Here is a 27,365-nt window from a genome sequence, read left to right on the forward strand (position 1 = left end):
GATTACTATAGTTTTGTAGTAAGTTTGAAAATGATGAGGTGTGAGAACTACAATTTTCTTTTTGGGGATTGTTTTGGCTCTTTGGGGTCCCTTGAAATTTTATATGAATTTTAGGATGAATTTTTCTATTTCTCCTAAAATGCCATTGGGATTTTTATAAGGAATACATTGAATTTGTAGATTACTAGAAATTGAGTAGTAGTTTAGCAATATTAAGTCTTGTAGTCCACAAACATAGGTTGTTTATCCATTTATTTCTGTTAATTTTTTTCAGCAACATATTGTAGGTTTCAGTGTACAAGTCTTTCACATCCTTAGTTATGTTTATTCTAAGTATTTTATTCTTGATACTATTGTAAATTAAATTATTTTCTTAATTTTCTTTTTTGGATCCCTCATTGTTACTGTATAGAAACACAAATGATGTTTGTGTGTTGGTTTTGTATCCTGTAACTTTGTTGAATTTTTCTATTAATTTTAACAGGTGTGTGTGTGTGTGTGTGTGTGTGTTGTGTTTTCTGCAGGTAAGATCATGTTCTCTATCAACAGGAATAATTTTATTTCTTTCCAATGTTTATGTCTTTTAGTTCTTTTTCTTGCCTAAAGGTTCTGGTTAGGACTTCTAGTACTATATTAAATACAAGTGCAAAAGTGGGCATTTGTCTTATGATGTTAGAGAAAAAAATTTCAGTGTTTTACCATTTAATAAAATGTTAGCTCTGTGTGTTTTTTTTTCTTTTATGACTTTTATTAGGTTGAGGTAGTTTCTTTCAATTCTTTTTCTTTTAGTGTTTTTATCATCAAAGGGTTTTGATTTTTTGTCAAATATTTTTTTCTGCATTGATTGAGGTAGTCGTGTTGTTTTTTCCTTCATTCTCTTAATGTATATTACATTGATTTTCATATGTTGTATCACTTCTTGCATTCCAGGCGTAAATCCTCCGTGATCCTGGTATATAATCTTTTTAATGTGCTGCTAAATTGAATTTGTTAATAGATTCTTGAGGATTTTTGCTTCAGTATTCATAAAGGATATTGGTTTTCTTATAGTTTCTTTGGCCTTAGTATCAAGATAATGTAGCCTCATAGGAGTAAGGAGGTATATCCTCATTTTCAATTTTTTGGAAGAGTTTGAGAAGGATTGTTGTTACCTTTCCTAGTAAAGTCATTTGGTCTTTTACTTTATTTGTTGGGAACGTTTTGATTACTGATTCAATCTTCTTATGAGTTATAGATCTATTCAGATTTTCTAGCTCTTCATGATTCAGTATTAGTAGGTTGTGTATTTCTAGGAATTTGTCTATTTCATCTAAGTTATATAATTTATTTGCATACATTTATTCACAGTATTTTTATAATCTTTTTATTTTTGTAAAATCATGGTAATGTCCCCTCTTTCACTTCTGATCTTAGTTTTTTGAGTCTTATCTCTTTTTTCTTATCTTTCTAGCTGAAGTTTTATCAATTTTGTTTATATTTTTGAAGAACCAAATCTTGTGATCATTGATTTTCTGTTGTTTTTACAACTCTATTTTATCTCCTCTTGATATTATTTTCTTTCTTCTCCTAGCTTAGTTTAGTTTATTCTTTTTCCAGATCCATAAAGTTTAAAGTTAAACTGTTTATTTGAGACTATTCTTCTTTTATAATGTAATCATTTATAACCATACACTTGTCTCTTAACACTGATTTTGCTGAATCCCAGAAATTTCGGTATATTGTATTTTATTTTAATTTCTCAACATATTTTATAATTTCCATTGTGATTTCTTTCTTTTGTCTCATTGGCTATTTAAGAATGTGCCATTTAATTTCTACATATTTGTGAATTTTCCAATTTTCCTTGTGTTATTGATTTCTACTTTCATTCTCTTGTGATTAGAAAATATACTTGGAATAATTTCAGTATTTTTAAATTTATTAAGATTTGTTTTATGGCCTAAAATATTGCATATCCTAGATAATGTTCCATGTGCACTTGAGCAAAATATATATTCTGCTGTTGTTGATAGTGTTTTGTATATGTCTGTTAGGTCCAATTTGTCTATAATAGTGGTCAAGTCCTCTTCTTCCTTATTGATCTTCTCTCTGGTTGTTCTATCCGATGTTGAAAATGAGGTATTAAAGTCTCCTACTATTATAGTAGAAATGTTTATATTTCTGTCTTCAATCTGTAAATATTTGTATTATTTATTTTATTCCTCTGATTTTTGGTGGATGTGTGTTTATAATTATTATATCTTCTTAGTGAATTGACCCTTTTATTATATAGTGCCCTTATTTGTCTCTATTCAAGGTCTACTGGTTTAAAGGCAGATCTCATCTAAACTATAACCTTATAGATACATCTAGAATAGCGTTTGGCCAGATATTTGGGTACCATGGTTTAACCAAGTTACCATATAAAATTAATTATCAGGAGGTTTACTAAATATAGAATTCTCAGTTGACAGTTTTTTTGTTTTAATTTCAGCACTTTAAATATATCCTCCTACTGCCTCCTGGCATGCAAAGCTTCTGCTGATATATCTGCAAATTATTGAAAACCCCTTGTATGTAATGAGTCACTTTTCTCTTGTGACTTTCAAGATTCTTTCTTTGTCTTTGTCTTTTGACAGTTTATAATGTCTCTCAATGTGGGTCTCATTTTGCTTATTCTACTTGGCATTTATAGAGCTTCTTTGATTTGTAAATGTATGTGTTTTCTCAAATTTGGGAGGTTCAGCTATTAGTTCTTCGAATAACATATCTGTTCCTTACTCTCTTCTCCTTCTGGGACCCCAGTAATGCATATTTTGATCCATTTGATAGTATGCCAGAAGTTCCTTATTCCTTGTTCACTTTTCTTCATTCTTTTTTCTTTTTGTTCCCCAGACTCTATTATTTCAAAGATCCATCTTCAATTTTGCTGATTTTTTTCTTTTTTACATGTACTGTTGAACCACTAGTGAGTTTAATTCAGTTATTATATTTTTCTGCTCCAAAATTTAATTCTTTTAAATAATTTCTATCTCTTTATTTATATTCTTATTTTGGTTATATGTTGTTTCCCTTATTTCCTTTCAGCATTTGCCCATGTTTTCCTTTTTCTCTTTGAGCGTATTTAAAACAGTGGTTTTAAAGTTTTTGTCTAACATGAAAAGATGTTCAACATCACTGGGAAAGACAAATCAAAACCACAATGAGATATCACGTCACACCTGTCAGAATGGCTAAAATCAACAACACAAGAAACAATAAAAGGTTGGTGAGGATGTGGAGAAAAAGGAACCCTCATGCACTATTGGTGGGAATGCAAACTGGTACAGCCACTGTAGAAGACAGTGTGGAGGTTCCTCAAAAAATTAAAAATAGAACTATCATATGCTCCAGTAATTCCACTATTGGGCATTTACCCAAAGAATATGAAAGCACTAATTTGAAAAGGTCTTTGCACCCCTATGTTTATTGCAGCATTATTTTCAATAAGCAAATTATGGAAGCAGCCGAAGTGTCCATTGATAGATAAATGGATAAAGAAGATAATCCATGAATAACATGGAACATTACTTAGCCATAAAAAGGAATGAAATCTTGCCATTTGCAACAACATGGACAGAGGTAGAGAGAATAATGCTAAGCAAAATAAGCAAAGACAAATAACATATGCTTTCACTCATTTATGGAATTTAAGGAACAAAACACATGGAACAAGAACAACAAAAGAGACAAATGAAAAAGCAGACTGTTATCTATAGAGAACAAATTGATGGTTACAAGAGGAGAGCTGTGTGGGGGGATGGGTGGAATAGATGAAGGGGATTATGAGTACTTATCTTGACGTGCCTAGGTGGCATAGTTGTTTAAAGTGTCTGACTCTTGGTTTCAGCTCTGGTCTTGATCTCAGGGTAGTGAGATAGAGCCCTGCATCGGGTTCAGTGCTCAGCATGGAGTCTGCTTAAGACTCTCTCTCCCTCTCCTTCTGCCCCTCCCACCCCGTTCTCTTTCTCTGTCTCTCTCTCTCTAAAATACATAAATAAATCTTTAAAAAAAGAGTACTTATCTTGATGGGCACCAAATAATGTATAAAATGGTTGAATGACTCTATTGTACACCTGAAACTAATATAATACTGTATATTAACCCTACTGGAATTAAAATAAAAATTTAAAAATAAATAAATAAAGTTTTTTATCTGATAAGTCTGATATGTGTATTCAGGGGCAGTTTCTGGGGATTTATTTTGTTTCTTTAAATGGACCTTGTTTCCCTATTTTTTTTCTCTAGTTGTGATTGTTGAAAATTGGACATTTGAAAATAGCTTCTTCTTTCAATCTTTGCTGACTTGCATGGAACACTTTCACTATTTAGCAAACCCCTAAGCCTTGAGATCAGCTTAGGGTCAAGGCTTAAGGTCTTCTTAGGTCTTTTCTGGGCAGCCATCCCCTCTGGGTCAGTGTGTGTATGATTTTCTTTTCTTTTGATTTTCCCCAAGTTCCTTTAAATGTCTTAATTTCTCAGAGTCTCTCCCCAGCTTCATTCTGGGGACTTAGATTTTCTTTTGTATTTCTCTGCCCTCAATTGTTTTCTCCCAGGAATCTGTGATCTGCAATTCCCCTGAAATTTTATGTATCATTACTGCCTTCAATGGCTTTCAGCCTGATATCTAAACTATATTGCCGTTCCTCTCCTGAAGATTTGAGTCAGGTGAGAGACAAACCAGTCCTTTAGGCAGCCCAGAGACAAGCTTGAACATTCCGAACAAGTTTTATTCTTCTCTTTCCATCCTAAGGGAGAGAAACTAAAAATGGGCTGCTGCTTCCTGACTGTGGTACCCCACACTGGGAAGAGAGTAGGGAAGGGCAAGTAAAAATGCCACAAAATTTCTTACGGTTTTTATTGTGACTTTTTCTTATTTGGGTGTTTACCTAGTTGCTGTAAATCTTTTATTCATTTCTGGAGCTCCTTTAAAGTTATGTTAGTCATTCTGTAGTTATTTATTTGATATTTCTAAGGGAGAATAAGGATGTGAGACTTCCTAGTCTGCCATCTTGCTGACACATTGTTCTTATATTTATTTCATCTTTTTCTCCATTGTGAATTCTTTTTCTATGACTCCTGTTATTCAGGTGGACCTCTTGGACTGATCCTCTAACTTTCTTACTTTTTATCCCTTATTTCCCCATCTCTTTTTATATTGTTCTCTTTTCTGGGGTGTTTACTCAATTTTATCCTCTACTTATATTTTTTAAATTATGTAATCAAATTTCTAAAAATTCTGCTATATTGGGCTCATAGATGCAGTATCTTCTGTACATCTTGGAGGATATTTATACTATATATATATTGTGGATGGTTCTTCTCCATTGTATAGTCTCCTATTCCCCTAAGTTACTTTCTTCTTACAGCTTTTGTGAAAAATGCTGCTAATCCTTGTTTGTTTACTCATATTTAAGATTAAGATTCTAAAATGCTACTTGGAAACACTATTCATATATGTGGTTGGGTTTTATTGACTTGTAAGCATTAATGTGGGATAATATAGTGGGGTCCAGGTTCTTTATTCAGGGACCTGTAGTATGGGGTTTCTTCAGAAGAAGATTCTTCCAATATTTTGCCTGTGATATGTGAGTACCTGCTATTGTTCTCAACTTGGTATGAAGCCTTTCATTTCATCATCCCATTTTCAGTCAACCCCCCCCCCATCCTTAGCTGTACCTGGTGCCCTTGAGTCCATAATTTTTATGGTTTAACTTCTCCAGAGGGTGAATCTTTAGTCTCCTTTAAGAGCAAATGGATGAGTCACCTGGTTATGTGTGGTTGCCAAAGGATCAGTTAATCTAATTATGACTTTCAAACAGTTTTTAAAACCATGTTTCAAATTCCCCACCTTTTTTAGTGTTCTACATTGTGAATCTGCTTTCTTCTTTGCTTGTTCACATCAAACCTTAATATTCAACTTCATAGTGGCTGGTTGTCAATTACCTTTCATCCATGTGCTTCTAGCTTACAAATGATTTTTGGTGTCACTGATACTTTCTTTCTCATTGTCTTTGAATTTTTTTTTTTAATTTTCCTTTTTGATCATGGTACCGGGATGCAAAGTGGGAGCAAAAAATGTGTTTAAGTTATTTAAACCTTTCTGTTTAATCTGAAGTCTATATTGATATTTTAAATTGAGCCATATTTTATATTAAATATGTAGAAGGAAGGAAAAGTTGGAACAAGAGAAGGAGGAAGTAGGGAGTTTCGGGACACCTATCTTGTTCCAGGCAAGGGATGACTGAAGTCTTAGAAAACATCATTCATAAATCCTACTGAGTCCTGATTGACATCCCTCTCAAGTGAATGTTTTGTGCAGCCACAACCAATGTATTGTAAAAATTAAAATGTCTTAGCCATCCCAGCGCTAGATGATGTCACATTGTAACAATTTAATTTATTATTAATGTTTTACAATGAGGAAAGTGAGTTTAAAAACTACAATAATTTATCCAAGGTCACATAATCCAAAAGTGACAGATCTGGTACTATTTCTAGGTTCTGTTTCCTCAATCAAAGTCTGGTTTCCATTCTGTTTCACAGTGATACCTCCTGAGAACTATAAATGTTTCACTGTGTAATAATTAAATTATGTGCAAGGGGATATGGTTGTATTAGATTAAGCTATCTGAATCTATGAAATCTAATAAAATCTGTCATTCCCTGTGTCATTCTCAATATTATGAAACCTCCCATTTTACATAAAATTCTATTATTTCCTGCTTATTTTTAATATTTCTGATGTGTAAAAAAAACTGTAGAAACTGAAGAATATCTTATTTATCTAAAATCATTATAATTAGAAGAAATAGAATAAAAATAACATTTTCCCATATTTCTTTCATTTAAATCATAACCAGTTATCTTATACTTGCTTTAATAAAATGGCTAATTTAAAAAGCAGCCAGAAATTCTATTGATGTTCTTGAAAATATTTGGGGGGGCATGAATTTTTATCAATTCATGATAAAAAACTTTCATTTTTTTTTTTATCGAGTAATATTTTCTGTTACTTTTCAATCATTGCATTTTTCACTTGATCTTAGCCAAAAGGCCGAGAAGCGATTATTGCATTTTTCTATTTAGGATTATCTTAATCTATTTTACCAATTTTTACATGATAGCATATATTCAAATTCATAAAGGGTGAGAAATGCCTTTTCCTGTTCCATCCTGTTTCCTCATAAAGGATGAGAAATACCTCTCCTTCCTTCAATATAAAGTCTTTCCTTTTAGAATGAGTAGTATAATATCCTTCTCTGACCATATTAAAAAATGGGCTCAACATACCTTATTTTGGGAGATTATGAAGTTTGGCAGTCTCCTCCTACCATTTAGTTAATATTAAGTAATAACATTGTGTTTGAGATGCATACCCTTTCTGGACTACTTACTCATTTCCTCTAAATTGAAAGATGAGCAATGCTGGGAGTACTGAGTAGTTAAGAGTGCTGTGACAGCCCCATAAGAAGCAGCCTCTTTTAACTTTAATGATTTTCATAAGGAGAATTATTTTCAATTTTGGCTACTACCTTTTCTTTGGTGTTTGTTAAAACCTACATATGATAATGCATAAGTCCATTAGATCAAACTTTTCATTGTTATTCAAATACTCTGTTTTTGAACAGAGTAGGATATTCTGTTTTTGTTTATTTTCCCTTTGTCTACTTAACTAAAAAGGGAAAACTATTAAATATTCCACTATAATTGTGGATTCATTTGCTTCTCCTGAATTTTATCAAATTTTGTTTTCTGCATTTTAAGGTAATTTTATTAACTACCTATATGATTATAATTAGTACATATTCTTGGTGAACTGAACTTTTTATCATTATGTATTTACTTGCTTTCTCTCTAATAATGCCTTTCCTCATGCTCTATTTTGTCTGACATTAGTATGGCTGTACCAGCTGTATTTTAGTTAAACTTTTCCTAATGTTTTCCCATCTTTTTACTTTTCACTTTTTTTGCTTTATATGTACATCGTGATAATAGAAAATAGCTGGGCCAGCTTATTTAGTCCATTTATATTTATTATATTTATTAAGAGAATTGGGCCTATTTCTGTCTTCTATTTTTTTTCCAGTTTGCTCTATCCTTTGTTTTTTCTTATTTTTTCATAATTGGTGACTATATGTCCTCCCTCTCTTTGATTTTTCATTTGAAATAATTTCAAATTACAAAAAAAGGTACAAAAGTTACAAATTATTCCTGAATATCCTTTACCCATTCCACAAATGTGATCATTTTGTATAACCATTGTACAATTATTAAAACTAGGAAGGTAACATTGATACAATACTATTAACTTATCTATGGACTATATTCATGTTTTGTCAATTTCCTAATATCATTTTTCTTGTCCAGGATCTAGTCCTACTACTGTCATCTAGGTTATAATGATGTCATTATGTATATACTCCTGTTCTTTTGGTTTTAGCTTTTAATTTTTTTTTAAGAAACAGCAAATCTTACCAAGTTATTCAGTCAATGTTACTTTCCAAATCGTTTGCAACATCTCCTAGATTCATTTCTCATCGCATTTTATCTCACTTTCCTTCAGAAGGGTTTATGTGAAGTGATAGTAGAATACCTTCTTTCACCTTTTATCCCAAGGACTATATTTACCCTCACATTTAAACAATTAGTTGGCAAAATTTCAGTCTATGTTCAAAATTATTTTCTTTCAATATTCAAAAAATATTTTATTATCTTCTTGCATTCAGTATTGCTGTTGAGAAGTTTGATGTCATTCAATTCTTGTTCCTTTAGAAGCTTTTATATTTTTTTTATTTTTTATTTTTTTAAAGATTTATTTACTATTTTAGAGAGCGAAAAAGAGAGAAGGGGGAAGGGGCAGAGGGAAAGAGAGAAACTCAAGCACATGTCCTGCTGAGCACAGAGCCGATGTGGGACTACATCTCATGACCCTGAGATCATGACCTGAGCTGAAACCAAGAGTTGTATGCTTAACCAAATGAGCCACCTGGATGCCCCCCCCCCCACCGCCCTTTAGAAGCTTTTAAATTTATTTCTCTGTCTTTGGTATCTGAATATATATACTTAATATGTATACTATGATATGTATATATAGGTGGGGTTTTTTCTGCTCTTGCTCTTTTCTATTTGGCATATCTTCCATTATTTCTTCACATATTTTCTCTCCTTCTGGGACACCAGTTACTTAAATACTTTTATTTCTGTTCTCCATGTCTTTAAACATTTCTTTTTTTTCTTCTTTTTTAATCTCTTTATCCTTTCTAGACTTCTTTTGGGAGAATGCCTCAACTTGACCTTTAAACTCATGAATTATTCTTTAGTAGCATCCATTTTACTATTTCTATCATATACCTATCTAAGATTTTTTCTTATATACTTTTATTATTTTTTTTCTTATTCTTACTTCATACTGCTTTTTCTGTCCTTTATTTTTGTACATTCAATATAAGTATTTATAATTCTTATTCTGTTTAATTGTGCTTCCAGTTTCATCTCTTGTTCAGCGTGTTGTCTTTCTCTTGATGTATTTTTATTTTAGCCTGTGAGGTCAGTCATATTTCGAGGAGTATTGGATTCTGTCTGATAAAGGCTATTGGGAAATTGCCAATTCCAGACCCTACTCAATGACAAATCAGATAAGTCCAACAGCAGAAGAAGTGATGAACTCTCTGGCAAAGACCACCAACCTCCACAAATAACATTGTTGTTTGGTGTTATATCACCAATTTCCCCCATCAGTTAATCTTCAAACCCTTAGAGAAAGAGAATCTACCTAGATTGCAATCCACCATCCAATAGGCCATATTATCATACTAGTTTTTTCTTGCCCAAATTATCCCGATAGATTTCCAACTGTTCTTGATACCAGTATAGCATTTCAAAAGCATATATCTGTTGTATGATTTCCTTGTTCCAAACTTAAAAAAAAAAAAAAGGAGAAGGCTCATTGCCTATAGAATAATCTTTTTATTGTGGCTTTCAGGTTCTTACATATGTGGTTTTGGATTATTTTCTAGCTTCATATCTCAGTATTTCTCTTTCTTTATAAAGAATGTTCTACTTGTACAGTACAGCTTATCATTCCAAGAATATAGTACTATGATTATACTTATTTTTTTCTTCCACCTTACGTGAATCTGGTTTTGCCTTTTGAAACCCATTTATTCTGTAATACCATAATTACATTTGTTTTTTCCAGTAAGCTATTGTTCTCCCTAATAATCACAATTAATGCCTTGGTCTTATGCATCCCACAGCACTCTATTTGTCTTTACTTTTTGTTATGGTTGTTTTTGGCAAAATTCCTTTTGCCAAAATATGAATTCCTTGAAAATACCCCAATAGTGGGTATTTTTTTTTCTTTCTGTCTTTTGTAACATCTGGCAGTATATCATGCCCACAGGGAGTATTCTTAAGTGATCTTGAATCAATGTGTAAGAAAATTCTACCTTTATCCAAAAGAGGTAGATTACATAGCAACAAGTAAGCAAATAGGTAGTAGTAATTCCTTGTTCCCCTCTCTTAAACATAACATTCATGCTTTGCTATAGAGCCAACAAGGATACAATAAAACTTCCCTATATTCTGTATATCTAATTATTTTATCCTTTTATTCATTAATTTTTCAACAAGTATTTATAGAGTAGCTATGTGAACTTGAAGTATAGTAGTGAACAGTTATTCTGCAAACTTACAGAGCATTTTTCAACCTTACTCGAATCATGGCACATGTTGAAAATGATAAAATATTTATGACACGCTGAGGCAAAATGGATGGTTTAGTAGGGAGAATCTTCATGGGGCTTGGTAAAAAGATTTTCTTTATAGTATATTTTCTTTACAATATAATTTCTTTATGTTATGTAATTATTAAAATATAGCATCGTAGAGAATACACATATATATGTGTGAAATGAATATGATATATATGAAGTTTATATGCATATTATAAATGCATATATGTATTATATATATATAATATGCATATATATTTTTTCTGCATTTTATTTGCAAGTATGTATTACATCCCTAGAAAAAGAATCCCAGGATTTTCCCTCCCGTGTGTTTTTGTCTTGCTTCTTCATGGTCCATGATGCCAGCTGAGGCTGTCAGTACAATGAAACCAAACTGGCGGGATGGGAGCAGGTTATTCTGCCATTTTTCTAGATCTTTCAGTTGTACATCAAATCTGGGGCTGATCACTCCATACTTATTTAACCTGCCCGTGAGGTTAGCAACAATCTTCCCCGCTCTGTGATCATCAATGATTTCAAATTTGCCAATGTAACCATGCTTCATCATCACAGTGAGAAACCGGACGATGACTTTGGAGCAGGGCCTAATAAGAACCTGGCATTTGCCTCTCTTCTCAGCATTATTAATGCTTTTGAGAGCATCTGCCAGGACATTCATGCGCACCGTTATGGCGGCACGGAAAGATGGCGGAAAGAGGACGGGGCTATAATATGCATATAAACTTCATATATATACCTATATTTCCCAAATAAGGTATCTAAATATTTTTAATAAGAAACTGGAGCTTCTTTCTGTAAATGTGAATTTTTATATTAAGCTTCGTGCTTTAAATAACTATGTACTATTTCTGATCAAGACTTAGTATTGATGTCTTATTTTTGTAGTCTTTATTAGTGAGAATTTTAAAAATTGTATGCTTTATAATTCTTAACTTTAAAAATGTATACATACACTAATTTGATAAAATTTAAAATAAAAAGAACAGACTATTAAACTGTATTGAATACTAGCTAAAAATTTGAACATGGGAAGTCAGTGGTGAACTTGACAAAGGCCAAGGTCAACAAAGTGGCAGAGACAGGAACCATGCTGGCAAAGGTTAAAAGTGAATGGAAGTAATGAAGTGAAGACATTGCCAAATTTTATTTTTTTGAGGAGTTTTACAATCTATGGTCTTCATAATAACCTCAAGACACTAAAAGAAAGAAATCAACCTTCTGAATATTAGAATTTTTAAATTATGGTCCAAAGACATTTTTGGTATCATGAATATTTTATTATATTTATAATTTTAAAATTGATCATCAATTATGATATACAAAAGAATATTGTAATTAATATTTGAATAATCAAAACATTCCCAAAGTTAATCCTGGATATCAGAAAGTTTACAAAATATAGGTTGTTAAGTAGGGGGAAGAGAGTTTGGTAAAAAGCAGTTAGGCAATTACTCTTCTCTCCTTTTAAGGTAAAGAGAATTTGAATGAATGACTACAGGTTAATATTTTTCAAAGTGGTACAGTCTGCTAATAGGCACTGAGCTCCTACTAGGCCAGAAGTGTCTTCATTAACCAGAGTGTGAATGTGAACAATTATTGCCTTATAATATGGGTCATCACTAAAAGGATCTATCCCCTAGATACTATTTCGCTAATTCTTAATTCTTTTTTTTCCTTTGGCCATAAATTCAAATCTGAGGAAATTTAAGAATGTGATAAAATAATTAACATCTCTGTGTTCCCCAAAATGCAGAAATGAACCCACATTCATTCTATTTATAATTTCAAGGGGTACAAAGGTCCACTAAACCCTTTTCATGGTCCTTAAATTAGTTTATAAAAACAAAAATTACATAATTTAGTTTACAAGTAACTTTTTATGATGCCTCTAAAATCAACAAAAAAGTCTGCCCTGGTAGGTAATGGTTTTGATATCATCAGTTACACATCTTGTTTATTTTTATATCTTTAAACCTTGAGGAACTCCTAAGCCTTAGACACTGCATAAGATTCCTTTGAGATGTATGTAATGTGCAGTTATTCTGAAAGAATATAAATTAGTCTGAATGCTATTCATATCACCTGTTACCATAATTCTAACTTTAAGATATCATTCTTAAATATTAATATTCATGCAGATAAATATGTGGATAAGCAAGCTGTCCATAGCAGTCCTATATAATTTTTAAATCTTTAATTAAAAATAACATATAATTATGTCATGATATGGTTTTTCTGATCTTTAAATTGTTACTATAAGGCCAGCCAGAATAATTCAGAATTCATAGAGTACTGAGTATTGCAACTCCTACATGGGGCCATATTTCCTCACTCACTTTCTCAGTAGGACATTTCAGATTGGCAAAACGTTAAAATATTTTTCAGGAAAACAAATACACTAATGAATGAAGGACCCAGGGCTATTTGTACCATGACTATATGTCTCAGTATGGCCCTTGAAAGTCTCAATTAGTGCCTGTTTTCCTGGTATAATTATTAATAGTGTCTCTCAGTCTTAAACATGTCCCAATTTGAGTGATTTTATGATTATGCAAGTTATGTGCTATCCTCACTTTCTTTCATCCACAAGCCAACTAAACATGAATGAATTCTCAAAATTAGACTCACACAAATCAGAGATCTTATCCCAGTGTCAAACTTTATTAATAATTTCAAGGATACAAATAATCAAGAGGCTTAAATAAAGCAGAGAGAGATCTGGAACATCAAGGGTGGCTTTGCAGATTCTTTCTTCCCGTGAAAAACAAACACCTATGGCCCAGCAAAATAGATGAAATCTTTAGTGAGGCTTATGTGTTTACCTCACACTGAGAGGCAAGTGTTTACATTATGAAATATTTTTGTTTTTTATTCAGAGAGTTGTATAGTTTATATGACATTCTCTGGAGAGTGTAACCTCATAGATTCTTGGTTTATTTAATATAAGCAATGCTTTAGCCAGGCACCATCCTGTTAAAGGCATTCAATAGATAAGGTCTCTTCCTCCTAGAAATTATCATTTGTCTGTTTTTTCTGGAGTTTCTGTTGACATGGGGATTAGATTAGATTGCCTGCCTTCTTTCCTTTCCTATAGGCATCCACTTTATAAACAAATGAATGGATCACTGTCCAGATGCTTTACCTCTTTCCTCTCACCCTTACAACAGGTTTTGAAATTTAGAGTATTTTATTATACTTATTTTTTACTACATTTCAGGTTATTACTACATTTTATTTTTATCAACTCTAGGCATTCAAAATCCAACAATAAACAAGGCACATAAAACCCTACCCTTATGGAGCTAGTATATTAAGTGGTAAGGATGATATTACATGTTTCAGGGGAACCTCTCTAAGATTATGAAGATGAAAGCCCTATCTGTAACTTGTAAGGATAGGTATTACATTGTTTCATTTATATTGTCAAATTAATCAATCAAATTATACATGGCAGCTTAACTGCTGAGTGCTTTGTTTGTTAATATTATTGAAAATTTCTGTCTTATTAATTATTAACATATTACAAATAGCTGCTTTATCTTTAACTTAAGTTAAACTTATTATCCCTTCCAGTTTTTATTTTATAAGGCCTAACCAATTTTTTCTTTATGAAAATGATATATTGCTGTAGGTCAGATATTTTAGAGATACGTGATGCTTCATGAATGCCTGTTCTATCTTATATTTTAAGAAGTTTTTTTTCAGTGTTAGAAATTAAACATCTAAATTTCTTGATTGATACAGAAAGGATATGGCATACTGGACAGACATGGTAATTTTAAAAGTGTGTATTACGTTAGTGTTTTTTTTTAACTCTTTGTAGGAAGTATAGCTGGAAGATGGGCCAGTCCTCTACAGTTATTTCAGAGCAGCATTATATTTCAGATACAGTTATGGAAGAAGTAAATTCAGATCTTTTATAAGAAGTGCCCGCTGTTATATAAAAGATATTTCTGAGAACAAAAATGCTATTTCCTATTCAGAATATAGGGCCAAAGGGTTAATTATTTGAGGGTCATTATATCAAAGTGCCTGTGATCAGATTTATACAATCTTTAGTTATTTTATCTCATTACATACTTTGTCTTGCTCTAAATCCACTTACAAGTCTGAAATGAAGACTCTAAAGCAGATTTTATGGTTTCCATTGAAACACATTACATTTTCTGCCTCCAACATTTTTCTTTCAAATTCATCCAATTTATCATATCTTGCTGATTTCAATCCACTTGTGCTTTAGGCAATTTCAACAGGGCCTTTTTTTTTCTCCTAAATTGTTTGCTAGAATGACTGAATTTTAGTCCAGGATATAAAATAGTATCAACTAAATTACTTCAGATGAGCAATTAGAGCATACTCATGCATATAAAACTAGAAATCTTTCTTGCCAGATTTAAAATTAAAAGCAAACAAACAAAAATGTACCTTTATATCAGTATAATAGTTCAGATTTATTTTATAATCTTTTTAATATCCTTACTACCAAAACAGAGAGGGAGAATGTTAAATTCAATAAAAGTAAGTGTAACTTGATGGGAAAAAATAGTCTTTGGAGTCAGTTATATTTGGATTTATTTTCTGATTCTAAGCAACAATGCCATATATTCCATATACTCCCCTGCATTGCCCAGCTTCCCATTCAGGAAGGCAGTAGTTATGTGATCATTTCTATCCATTTGACTGTGAACAAGAGTGAAACATCACTTCAGAGTGAAAGCAATTAAGAACATCATTTTCTTCCCCTGCCAAGTAGATCTTGGAGGCCATTTGTTCCATTAGCATATCTGCAAGGTTCTACTGACATACATTGTTTCTTAGATGAGAAATAGATAAGTCTTTGCTGTGCTAAGCTACTGAGATTACAGGGTTTATATGTTATAGAAGTTAAGATTAATTAAGCTGATAAATACAGAAATTGGTGCCATGACAAAAACCTTAAATATGGTCTCATCTTAGTGATCAGATGAGAAAACTGATGGCCATTTTCAGTCCAAATGTCAGTCCGGTTTTTGTAATAGCAAAGCATTTCCCTGTGGTAACTTGGAAGGCAAACAATGTGTATAGCTAGTGGCTATCCAGGAAGAAATTGAAAAACAGTATTAATTCTGTGTGTTGGTTGTACTGGACTGTTTGGCAAGTTACCCTATAGAAAGGAAGAGCTCAGCAAAGTAGCTGGTTTTCAAGGCAAAATAAAAGAGAATGGAAAGTTCAGAAATTTAGAGCCCTTCGCCTTCAGAAAAGTTATCTGCTTCTATAATCCCAAATAGTAAAACATGAAATGTAATAAGGCTTTGAGACAAAGGCCCAAAGCTGTTAGTTGAAAATGAGGACTCAGGACAGAGTTTAGATTAGGTGTGCAGGCTTCCCACCTATTGTTCTGTATAGCCTCATAGTAACTTCCATTAAATTGCTAGAGCAAGAGAGACTGGAAGAAAGCAAGAAAGGAAAAAAGTACATCTAAGCACTACATATGACTTCAAAATAATTTTGAATGTGATCACTGGCACATGTAAATAGGTAAGATAGTTCTGATAACTCTGAAGTTTTTATGGAAGTCTGAATACCTTTGACCATCTAAAGCTTAAATGTACACTGGGCGCCTGGTGGCTCAGTCGTTAAGCATCTGCCTTTGGCTCAGGTCATGGTCCCAGGGTCCTGGGATCGAGCCCCGCATTGGGCTCCCTGCTCCACGGGAAGCCTGCTTCTCCCTCTCCCAGTTCCTCTGCTTGTGTTCCCTCTCTTGCTGTCTCTCTCTCTGTCAAATAAATAAATAAAATCTTTTTAAAAAAATGTACACTTGAGTCCCCAGTCTTTAGCCAGTAAGAAGTGCACTGAGAAAGCTTTGCTAGCCGCCAACATAGGAAATACTCCCACCTGAGATATGGCCAAGGAGGATAATGAAAAAGAAAGAACCCCTCACAAAAAGCAGAATCAGGGACTAATCTGGGACTAATCCATGAATCCACACCTGAAGTAGAACTTCACAGAGTGAACCTGTGACTAGTATGTGCTTCCCTTGTTTCCATTTGTAGTTTGGTCTTTCCCTGTTCCAATTTTGTATATTCAGTTTGTGTATAGATGGGTGAAGCAGGATGCGGATGACTTGTCTTTTTGACTCATTTAGTTTTAGACTAAAACCTTATCCAGAGCTGTTTAAGAGACTGTTGTACAAATTGAGAGACTCTGGACTTGATGGGGCTTTCCATTGTCTCAATTCAGGAGTGTGTTCCATGTTTAAGAGAAGGGGGTCAAAGGATCTTTGGTTACCTGCTGCCAAATATTTCATTTTTGTCTCTACATTTCCCAGTTTCCATCAAAGTTCAATTGGGGCTGCATAATTTAGTTCTGGCCAATGGATTGTGATTTGAAGTAAGTGTGTCACTTTGGGACTAAGGTAGGTAAACACCATTCCCTCACTTTTTTCTTCAGTCTTCAGAGAACTTGTTTCAGATAGGTTAGCTACATTATGGAGGAGGGATGCCCTATCCACTTTAGATTTATATGAGCAAGAAATCAACCTTTGTTATGTTAACCATTATATTTAAGTTTTGTCTGTTGTGACAGCTAGTGTTAATTATATTAACCATAGCGATTGCTTTTTCTTTAGTCAAAAGGCATAGTAAAAGGGTATTCCACAAATGTGCTATAAAAATTAAATGAAAAATGTGCTATAAATGAAAAATGCATGTATAGTACTTGGTATAAGGTTCAGCACATGCATATACACGTCATGGAGTAAAATGTCTAGCATGTAGTAACTGTTCAACAAATATTAGCTGCTATTATTTTTGTTGTTGTTGTTAGATCTCATATACCCATAGGCCTGAAATTTATCTATAAAACTTTGCTGTGCGGTTTTACTGAGAAATTTACAAAGAGGGGTGGTAATCTTGAAGCCTCTAGGGGATTGCTAGTACAAATTATGTCAAATAAATCTAATTTCCATTATTACTGATGTTAAAATAATAATTAGGTAATACCTATACAGTCTGTATTTCAATTATATTTTTGAATTTAAGAGCTCCTTAGAACTTTTTGGATAAAATTTAGACATGGGTACCATTTTCTTTTTTCTTTAACACTTAACAACAATTGTAAATGAATCAGTGTCAACTTGGAGTTAAGATTTTAATGGAATATTTTGATATTACTCTCTTCATTTCAATACTTTTAGGAAAGATGTAGAATAAAATGAAAATAGCATGATTTTATATTTCATGAGTCTGGGAGAGTTAGCTAATATACAGTGAAAGAATAAGATTATAAATATTGAGACAGAAACAATGAGCTCAGTCTAAGCATTTTATAAGAATAAGAATTAGCTATGTAAGGTGATGAAGGTGTTAGTTATCTTAATCTTGATAATCATTCTACAATGAATGTGTATATCATATCATCATGTATACTTTAAATAAATACAATTATTCCTCAATAAATTAAAAACAACCCTATATAGGCACATGAATAAGAGATGTTTCTAGGGGTGCCTGGCTGGCTTAGTCAGTAAAAGCATCCCACTCTTGGTTTTGGCTCAGGTCACAATCTCAGGGTCATGAGATCAAGCCCTGCATCTGGCTCTGTGCTCAGCATGGAGTCTGCTTGAGATCCTTTCTTCCTTTCCCTCTGCCCCTTCCCTCCCTACATGCACTGTCTCTGTCTCTTTCAAATAAATAAATAAATCTTAAAAAAAAGAGAGTTGTTTCTAATAAAAAAAGAGTAAGTGTCAATCTGTCACAAAAAACTGACTTTAAACACAGACTGAGGGATACATGAATTAAAGCAATTTCACATGAAATGAGTTATTAGTCTTCCAGTTGACCTCAAGTTTATTATAACATAACAATGTATTTTGTAGCTTTTCAATGGTAGAATTTAGTTTTATGAATTATGGCGTCTAGAATGAAATAAAAGTCTATTGTTTTACTCTAATGGCGGGTCTCTTAGTACTTGGTATTCATATTATGATTCACCCTTAAAAAAAATCCTAACCAACTAAAGCTCATTTAGGGAAGTATAATTATGATGCTAAGGGGGGTTGGAATCAAGCAAGGGAAGATCATTCCTTAATATAACAACTTTTTTAAATTAGAGAAGCTCAAAATTAAAATGGGCTACTTCAAGAATTAGTGACATCCTTAAGTGAAGGTATGCAAACAGAAGCTGCACTAGCATTTGCTGAGATTATTGTATGAAGAAGACAATAAAATTAATTGGCTGGGTTATATTGAAAATCCTCTGTAGTGCCAACTATCTTGTATAGTTTGTAATTCTTTGAATGTAAATACATTGTCTTTATGTTGCTACTATTATATCAGACACTGTAGGTTAGCAGTTGACCCAAGAGGTTTGTAAAATTTAAATTATTTTCATAAAAATAATAGCATTATTTATGTTTTATACTTTTATTCTCTTAAAAGTATAAAGTGGAATTTTCCAGAGGCTATACATTTTGTGATAATGGGATCATTGATTTTAACATGTAATGAGTTTATTATTTTATTCTTAAATGAATATTTTAAAAATTCTCAGTTTTAGCTTATAATATTGTAAAAATCAATAGATACAATTCACCTCTCCCCCAAAAAAACTCTTTGAGGTTCTCAATAATTTTTAAAGGTATAAAGGGATTCTATGAACAAGAAATTGATCTGAGTGCCCTGACTACAGAATCTAAACATCCTGATCTCATGGGGCTTACATTCCAAAGCAGGAATATAGGCAACAAACAAATGAATAAACAAATTTGTTTTATTTTATTGTATTTTTAAGATTTTATTTATTTGAGAGAAAGAGAGCACAAGAGCAGGGGGAGGAGCAGAGGAACAATGACAGGCTCCATACTGAGCGTGGAGCCCAACACAGGGCTTGATCCCATAACCCTGAGATCACGACCTGAGCCAAAATCAAGAGTCCAACTAAATTACTGAGCTACCCAAGTGCCCCAACAAAATAATTTTAAATGGTGGTGAGTAGTATGAATAAAACAGAAAAATAGAAGTGTGATAGAGTACTTTACGGAACACAGCCTTCTTTATATAAGAGAGTCTGCTTTAGATAGATAAGGTCACTTGTTTTTTTTTAAGATTTTATTTATTTGAGAGAGAGAGAGCACAAGGGGGGGAGGGGCAGAAGGAGAGGTAGACTCCTGCTGAGCAGGGAGCCCAACACTTGGGGCTGATCCCAGGACCCTGATCGTGACCTGAGCTGAAGGCAAGTTAACTGACTGAGCCACCCAGTTGCCCCAATAAGATCATTCTGAAAAGAGATTGTTCTATGATGAAAAGGAATGATTCATGTGAAGATTGTGGGAAAGAGTATGCCAAAGCAAAGCTATAAATTGGTAATATCTTCACATGTTTGGGGATCAAAATTAGGACCTATGAACCTGGTGGGCAGTGAGTGAAGAACAATAAGGTTGGATAAACAGCCTTGTAAGCCAAAGTAATCCCAGTATCAGAACTCAGGTCTACCCTGTGGCACTCTTCTCCAGTGAAGATTTTAGTGGTGCAAATGGTTCCATGATACTAGTAGCAACAAGTGAAATGAAAGAATGACCAGAAGAAGTTTAACAGAGATACCGGGGAAGTGACAGCAAAGAACCCTCCTGGGATCGCTGTCAATCTTGAGGATCAAAAAGTCTGTGCACATGTGATAGATTTTATCCACTCAGCAATAATCAGGATATGGGACAGATTTAAAAGCATTTCTTATTCACAAAAAGAACTATTAACATTGGACAGAAATGTCACTGGCACAAGGGGCTTAAACAAAACCTCTGAACAAATACTAGCTGAAGCAAGCTGCTTTGACTCAGGGTCAAAACTTCTAAGAAGCCAGGCGTAAGAATACATTCACACAAATCTCTGGTAATCTAGAAGACAACATGCCCCAAGGCTGCACCCTCTCAGAAATAACTGGACAGGGGGCACCTGGGTGGCTCAGTCAGCCCAACTCTTGATTTTGCTCAGGTCATGATCTCAGGGTCGTGCGATTGAGCCTGGCATCAGGCTCCTTGCACAATGTGAAGTCTGCTTGAGGTTCACTCTCTTCCATTCCCTCTGCACCCCCACCAAAATAAATAAATGAATAAATAATAAATAAATAAAATCTTTATTTTTTATGTCAACATTTTACTTTATTTATTTATTTATTTAATTTTATTATGTTATGTTAGTCACCATACAATACATCATTAGTTTTTGATGTGGTGATCCACGATCCATTGTTTTCGTATAACACCCAGTGCTCCATGCAGTACGTGCCCTCCTTAATACCCATCACCAGGCTAACGCATCCCCCCACCCCCCACCCCTCTAGAATCCTCAGTTTGTTCATCTGAGTCCATCCTCTCTCATGGTTCATCTCTCCCTCCGATTCCCCCCCCTTCATTTTTCCCTTCCTTCTCCTAATGTCCTCCATGCTCTTCCTTATGTTCCACAAACAAGTGAAACCATATGATAATTGACTTTTCTCTGCTTGACTTATTTCACTTAGCATAATCTCCTCCACTCCCATCCATGTTGATGTAAAAGTTGGGTATTCATCCGTTCTGATGGCTGAGTAATATTCCATTGTATATATAGACCACATCTTCTTTATCCATTCGTCTGTTGAAGGGCATCTCGGCTCTTTCCACAGTTTGGCTATTGCAGACATTGCTGCTATGAACATTGAGGTGCATATGGCCCTTCTTTTCACTACATCTGTGTCTTTGGGGTAAATACCCAGGAGTGCAATTGCTGGGTCATAGGGTAGTTCTATTTTTAATTTTTTGAGGCACCTCCACACTGTTTTCCAAAGTGGCTGTACCAACTTGCATTCCCACCAACAGTGTAAGACGGTTCCCCTTTCTCCACAACCTCTCCAACATTTGTTGTTTCTTTCCCTGTCCATTTTTTCCATTCTGACTGGTGTAAGGTGGTATCTCAATGTGGTTTTGATTTGAATTTCCCTGATGGCTAAAGATGATGAACATTTTTTCATGTGTCTGTTAGCCATTTGTATGTCTTCTTCAGAGAAGTGTCTTTTCATATCTTCTGCCCATTTTTTGGCTTGATTATTTGTTTTTTGTGTGTTGAGTTTGAGAAGTTCTTTATAGATCTTGGATACCAGCCCTTTATCTGTAGTGTCATTTGCAAATATCTTCTCCCATTCTGTGGGTTGCCTCTTTGTTTTGCTGACTGTTTCCTTTGCTGTGCAGAAGCTTTTTATCTTGATGAAGTCCCAAAAGTTCATTTTTGCTTTTGTTTCACTAGCTTTTAGAGATGTATCTTGAAAGAAGTTGCTGTGGGCGATGTCAAAGAGGTTATTGCCTATGTTCTCCTCTAGGATTGTGATGGATTCCTGTCTCACATTGAGGTCTTTCATCCATTCTGAGTTTATCTTTGTGTATGGTGTTAGAGAATGGTCAAGTTTCATTCTTCTGCATGTGGCTGTCCAATTTTCCCAGCACCATTTATTGAAGAGACTGTCTTTTTTCCAATGCATGTTTTTTCCTGCTTTGTCAAAGATTATTTGACCATAGAGTTGAGGGTCCATATCTGGGTTCTCTATTCTGTTCCATTGGTCTATATGTCTGTTTTTGTGCCAGTACCATGCTGTCTTGGTGATCACAGCTTTGTAATATAGCTTGAAAGCAGGCAATGTGATGCCCCCAGCTTTGTTTTTCTTTTTCAACATTTCCTTGGCGATTTGGGGTCTTTTCTGATTCCATACAATTTTAAGATTGTTTGTTCCAGCACTTCAAAAAATGTCAATGGAATTTTGATCGGGATGGCATTGAAGGTATAGATTGCTCTGGGTAGCATAGACATTTTAACAATGTTTATTCTTCCAGTCCATGAGCATGGAATATTTTTCCATCTTTTTGTGTCTTCTTCAATTTCTTTCATGAGTGTTCTGTAGTTCCTAGAGTATAGATCCTTTACCTCTTTGGTTAGGTTTATTCCGAGGTATCTTATGGTTTTTGGTGCTATTGTAACTGGAATCGTTTCTCCAGTTTCTCTTTCTACAGTTGCTTAGTGTTAGAAAGCAACTGATTTCTGTGCATTGATTTTTGTATCCTGCCACATTCCTGAATTGCTGTATGAGTTCTAGTAATGTGGGGGTGGAGTCTTTTGGGTTTTCCATGTAAAGTATCATGTCATCTGCAAAAAGAGAGAGTTTGACTTCTTCTTTGCCAATTTGAATACCTTTTATTTCTTTTTGTTGTCTGATTGCTGTTGCTAGGGCTTCTAGTACTATGTTGAACAATAGTAGTGAGAGTGGGCATCCTTGACGTGTTCCTGATCTTAAGGGAAAGGCTTTGAGCTTTTCCCCATTGAGGATGATATTCGCTGTGGGCTTTTCATAGATGGATTTTATGAACCTGAGGAATGTTCCCTCTATCCCTATACTCTGAAGAGTTTTAATCAGGAAAGGATATTGTATTTTGTCAAATGCTTTTTCTGCATCAATTGAGACGACCATACGGTTCTTCTCCCTCCTCTTATTAATCTGTACTGTCACATTGATTGATTGCGAATGTTGAACCACCCTTTCATCCTGGGGATCAATCCCACATGGTCGTGGTGGATGATTCTTTTAATGTATTGTTGAATCCTATTAGCTAGGATTTTGTTGAGGATTTTGGAATCCATATTCTTCAGGGATATCGGTCTGAAATTCTCCTTTTTGATGGGGTCTTTGCCTGGTTTGGGGATTAAGGTAATGCTGGCCTCATAGAATGAGTTTGGAAGTTTTCCTTCTGTTTCTATTTTTTGAAATGGCTTCAGTAGAATAGGTATTATTTTTTCTTTGAATGTTTAGTAGAATTCCCCAGGGAATCCATCAGGCCCTGGACTCTTGTTTTTTAGGAGGTTTTTGATCACTGCTTCAATCTCGTTACTGGTTATGGGTCTATTCAGGTTGTCAATTTCTTCCTGTTTCATTCTTGGCAGCTTATAGGTTTCCAGGAAGGCCTCCATTTCATCCAGATTGCTCAGTTTATTGGCATATAGTTGTTGATAATAATTTCTAATAATTGTTTCTATTTCCTTGGTGTTAGTCATGATCTCTCCCCTTTCATTCATAATTTTATTAATTTGGGTCCTTTCTCTTTCCTTTTGGATAAATCTGGCCAGTGATTTATCAATCTTATTAATTCTTTCAAAGAACTAACTTCTAGTTTCGTTGATCTGATCTACTGTGTTTCTGTTTTCTAATTCATTGATCTCTGCTCTAATTTTAATTATTTCTCTTCTAATGTGCAGCTTAGGCATCATTTGTTGCTTCTTTTTTTAGTTCTTTAAGGTTTAGAGTTAGTTGGTGAATTTGGGATTTTTCTATTTTTTTTGAGTGAGGCTTGGATGGCTATGTATTTCTCCCTTAGGACCGCCTTTGCAGTATCCCGTAGGTGTTGGATCGATGTGTTTTCGTTCTCATTGATTTCCATGAATTATTTAAGTTCTTCTTTGATTTCCTGTCTGACCCAAACATTCTTGAGCAGAATGGTCTTTAGCTTCCAAGTGTTTGAATTTCTGCCAAATTTTTTCTTGTGATTGAGTTCCAGTTTTAAAGCATTGTGGTCTGAGAATATGCAGGAAATAATCTCAGTCTTTTGGTATCGGTTGAGACCTGATTTGTGACCCAGTATGTGGTCTATTCTGGAGAAAATTCCATGTGTGCTCGAGAAGAATGAGTATTCTGTTGTTTTAGGGTGGAATGTTCTGTATATATCTATGAGGTCCATCTGGTCCAGTGTATCATTCAAAACTCTTGTTTCTTTGTTGATTTTCTGCTTAGATGATCTGTCCATTGCTGAGACTGGAGTATTGAGGTCTCCGACAATTAACGTATTTTTATCAATATGACTCTTTATTTTGGTTAATAGTTGGCTTATGTAGATGGCTGGTCCCATGTTGGGGGCATAGATATTTACAATTGTTAGATCTTCTTATTGGATAGACCCTTTAAGAATGATATAGTGTCCTTATGTGTCTCTAATTACAGACTTTAGTTTAAAATCTAATTTGTCTGATATAAGAATTGCTACCCCAGCTTTCTTTTGAGGTCCGCTGGCGTGGAAGATTGATCTCCATCCCTTCACCTTCAGTCTGGATGTATTTTTAAGTTCAAAATGAGTCTCTTGTAGGCAGCATATGGATGGGTCCTGTCTTTTTATCCAATCTGCAACCCTGTACCATTCTATGGGAGAATTTAGGCCATTCACATTGAGAGTGATTATTGAAAGATATGAATTAATTGTCATCATGTTGCCTGTGAAGACATTGTTTTTATAGATTGTCCCTATAAATTTCTGTTGTATATCACTCTTAGGGTCTTTCTCCTTTTATAGAACCCTCCTTAATATTTCTTGCAGGACCGGCTTAGTGGTCACATATTCTTTCAGTTTCTGCATGTCGTGGAAGCTCTGCATCTCTCCATCCATTCTAAATGACAGCCTTGCCGGATAAAGTATTCTTGGCTGCATGTTCTTCTCATATAGTACCCTGAATATGTCTTGCCAGGCCTTTCTGGCTTGCCAGGTCTCTGGGGATAGGTCTGACGTTATTCTGATGTTCCTCCCTCTGTACGTAAGGAATCTCTTCCCCCTAACTGCCCTTAAGATGGTTTCCTTGGTTCTAAGATTTGCAAGTTTTACTATTACATGCCAATAAATAAAATCTTTAAAAAAATATTGGACAGACTACTTTCAAGCTACTAGTCCCTGGCTTAACATAGGGCAAAAATATTAAATTTCTGAACTGGGGATGGCAGCCTCTAAAGACAAATACATGCACACACACCCAACAGTAAAAGGTAAAACCCTAACTGGCAGGGGAGCAAAGCATAGTCTTTGGCAAATAAATGGTCTGTGCTGAACCAGGGGCTGAACTTGACTAGGTAGCCAAACTGAAAGTTAAAAAAAATAAAAGAGGGGGGAGGATCTGAGCAGGGACTATCATGTGGCTTTACACTGAGGAGGAAAGAGACTTCAAATAGTTACTTCAGTCACTAAATAAATTAGTAGGTGACCAAGCAAACATTATCCCCTGATGGAAATAGGTGGGAATCAATATCCTGAGTTACTACCACATATTATATGAAATGTCCAAGTTTCAACAGAAAATTATGCGAAATGCAAATAATAGGAAAGTGTGACTCCTACGCATAGGGGAAAAAGCAGGCAATAGAAGCTACCTTATAGAGGGCCTGTTTTATTTTAATTTACTTTCATTTACTGGTGTAACAAGTCACAAAACTTAGTGGCTTAAAACAATAGAAATATATTCTCACAGTTCTAGAAGTCAGAAGTCCAAAATAGACCTTAAAGGCTAAAATCAAGTTTTTGGCAGGGCTAGTTCCTTCTGGAAGCTCTAGAGGAGAATTCATTGCTTGTGACTGATAACATTTCCCAGCTAATGGCCCTATAACTCCAATCTCTCTTCCCTATGTCATTACGTTTCCTTCTCCACTGATGCAGAGTCATCCTACATTCCTCTTTTAAGGATTACTTTGATTATATCAGTCCTTCTTGGATAATCCAAGTTAATTAGCTCATCATACAATTTTTAACTTACATCTGCAAAGTCTCATCTGCAAAGTTATATATAAGGTTACTTTTACAGGTTCTGGGCATTAGAATGTGGAAATATCTGGGGGCCATTATAGAAAGTATCAATGAGGAGATAGAATTACAAAATAAAAACACATGGAAATTCTAACTTCAAAAATGCCATATTTAAAATAAAAGGTTCACTAGATATATCAGTAGTAGTTTGGAGCTGGCAGAAGAATGAATCATTAAACCTGACGATGAATCTATAGAGATTATTCAACCTAAAACTAAAAAATAATAAAAATGAAGAAAGCATTCATTCTGACATGTAAGAAGATTAGAAGTCACCACTCCATCCTAACAAGTAAAAAGCTGAAAAAACTTAAAAATCAACAACTCTTATTTCCATTGGAGAACTGAGGTCACAGGATAAACTGCCCCCAAATTGAAGAGCCCAGCAGGCAAATATGGAGAATGACAACTTATCAGAGCAGAAACCCATGAGCAGAAACCTCCATAGGAACCAGTGCCAGTAGGATAACCTGAATATTAATGACAATTTGCTAGAGGCTCAGCATGGGCAAGTCGGAGATAAAAACTACAAGGGGACCTGGTCATCAGGAAATGGGTGGGTACACTTTTGAGTTTTACCTTCTAGAGCTTTACTAGTTTGTCACAGTGAATACTAGAGACGTAGTCTCATGTTTCTGACAAAAAGACGGTAAAAGAAACCATTTTGAAATATGCCAGAGCATTCTATTCTTTTTAACAAGGTCTGCATTCAGGAGAAGCTGTATAACCAGAGTCTAAACTACTGGGCTTCCACCAGAGCCTAAGTGACTTGAGAGAAGAAGAGTGCCTAACCAAAGGCCGTTTTAGCTTTCCACATGAAAGAAGGGAAATACCATGTTCCATCTAGCATTCCCATTACACCTAAGGTGGGAGGTAGCTAAAAAAGCATGTGCGAAGTTCACAGTCCAGAGGCTCAGGCTCACTAAAAGACTGAGACCTATTCATTGGGCCATAGAATGCTTACCATTCCCCACACCTTA

The 27,365-nt window shown here is 34.4% G+C and overlaps 1 protein-coding gene and 1 pseudogene across 1 annotated transcript in view; one reads left to right on the top strand and one right to left on the bottom strand.

Annotated features, from left to right (window-relative positions):
• Positions 1-27,365, top strand: part of LRRIQ3 (leucine rich repeats and IQ motif containing 3) — a 202,775-nt gene that overhangs the window by 136,675 nt on the left and 38,735 nt on the right. The window lies entirely within an intron of this gene.
• On the bottom strand, positions 11,050-11,466 carry LOC114208470 (small ribosomal subunit protein uS8 pseudogene; annotated as a pseudogene).

This window comes from Eumetopias jubatus, unplaced genomic scaffold (assembly GCF_037043125.1).
Source record: "Eumetopias jubatus isolate StellerSeaLion01/CBP00866 unplaced genomic scaffold, mEumJub1_p1.0 scaffold_4, whole genome shotgun sequence".
Classification (NCBI taxonomy): domain Eukaryota; kingdom Metazoa; phylum Chordata; class Mammalia; order Carnivora; family Otariidae; genus Eumetopias; species Eumetopias jubatus.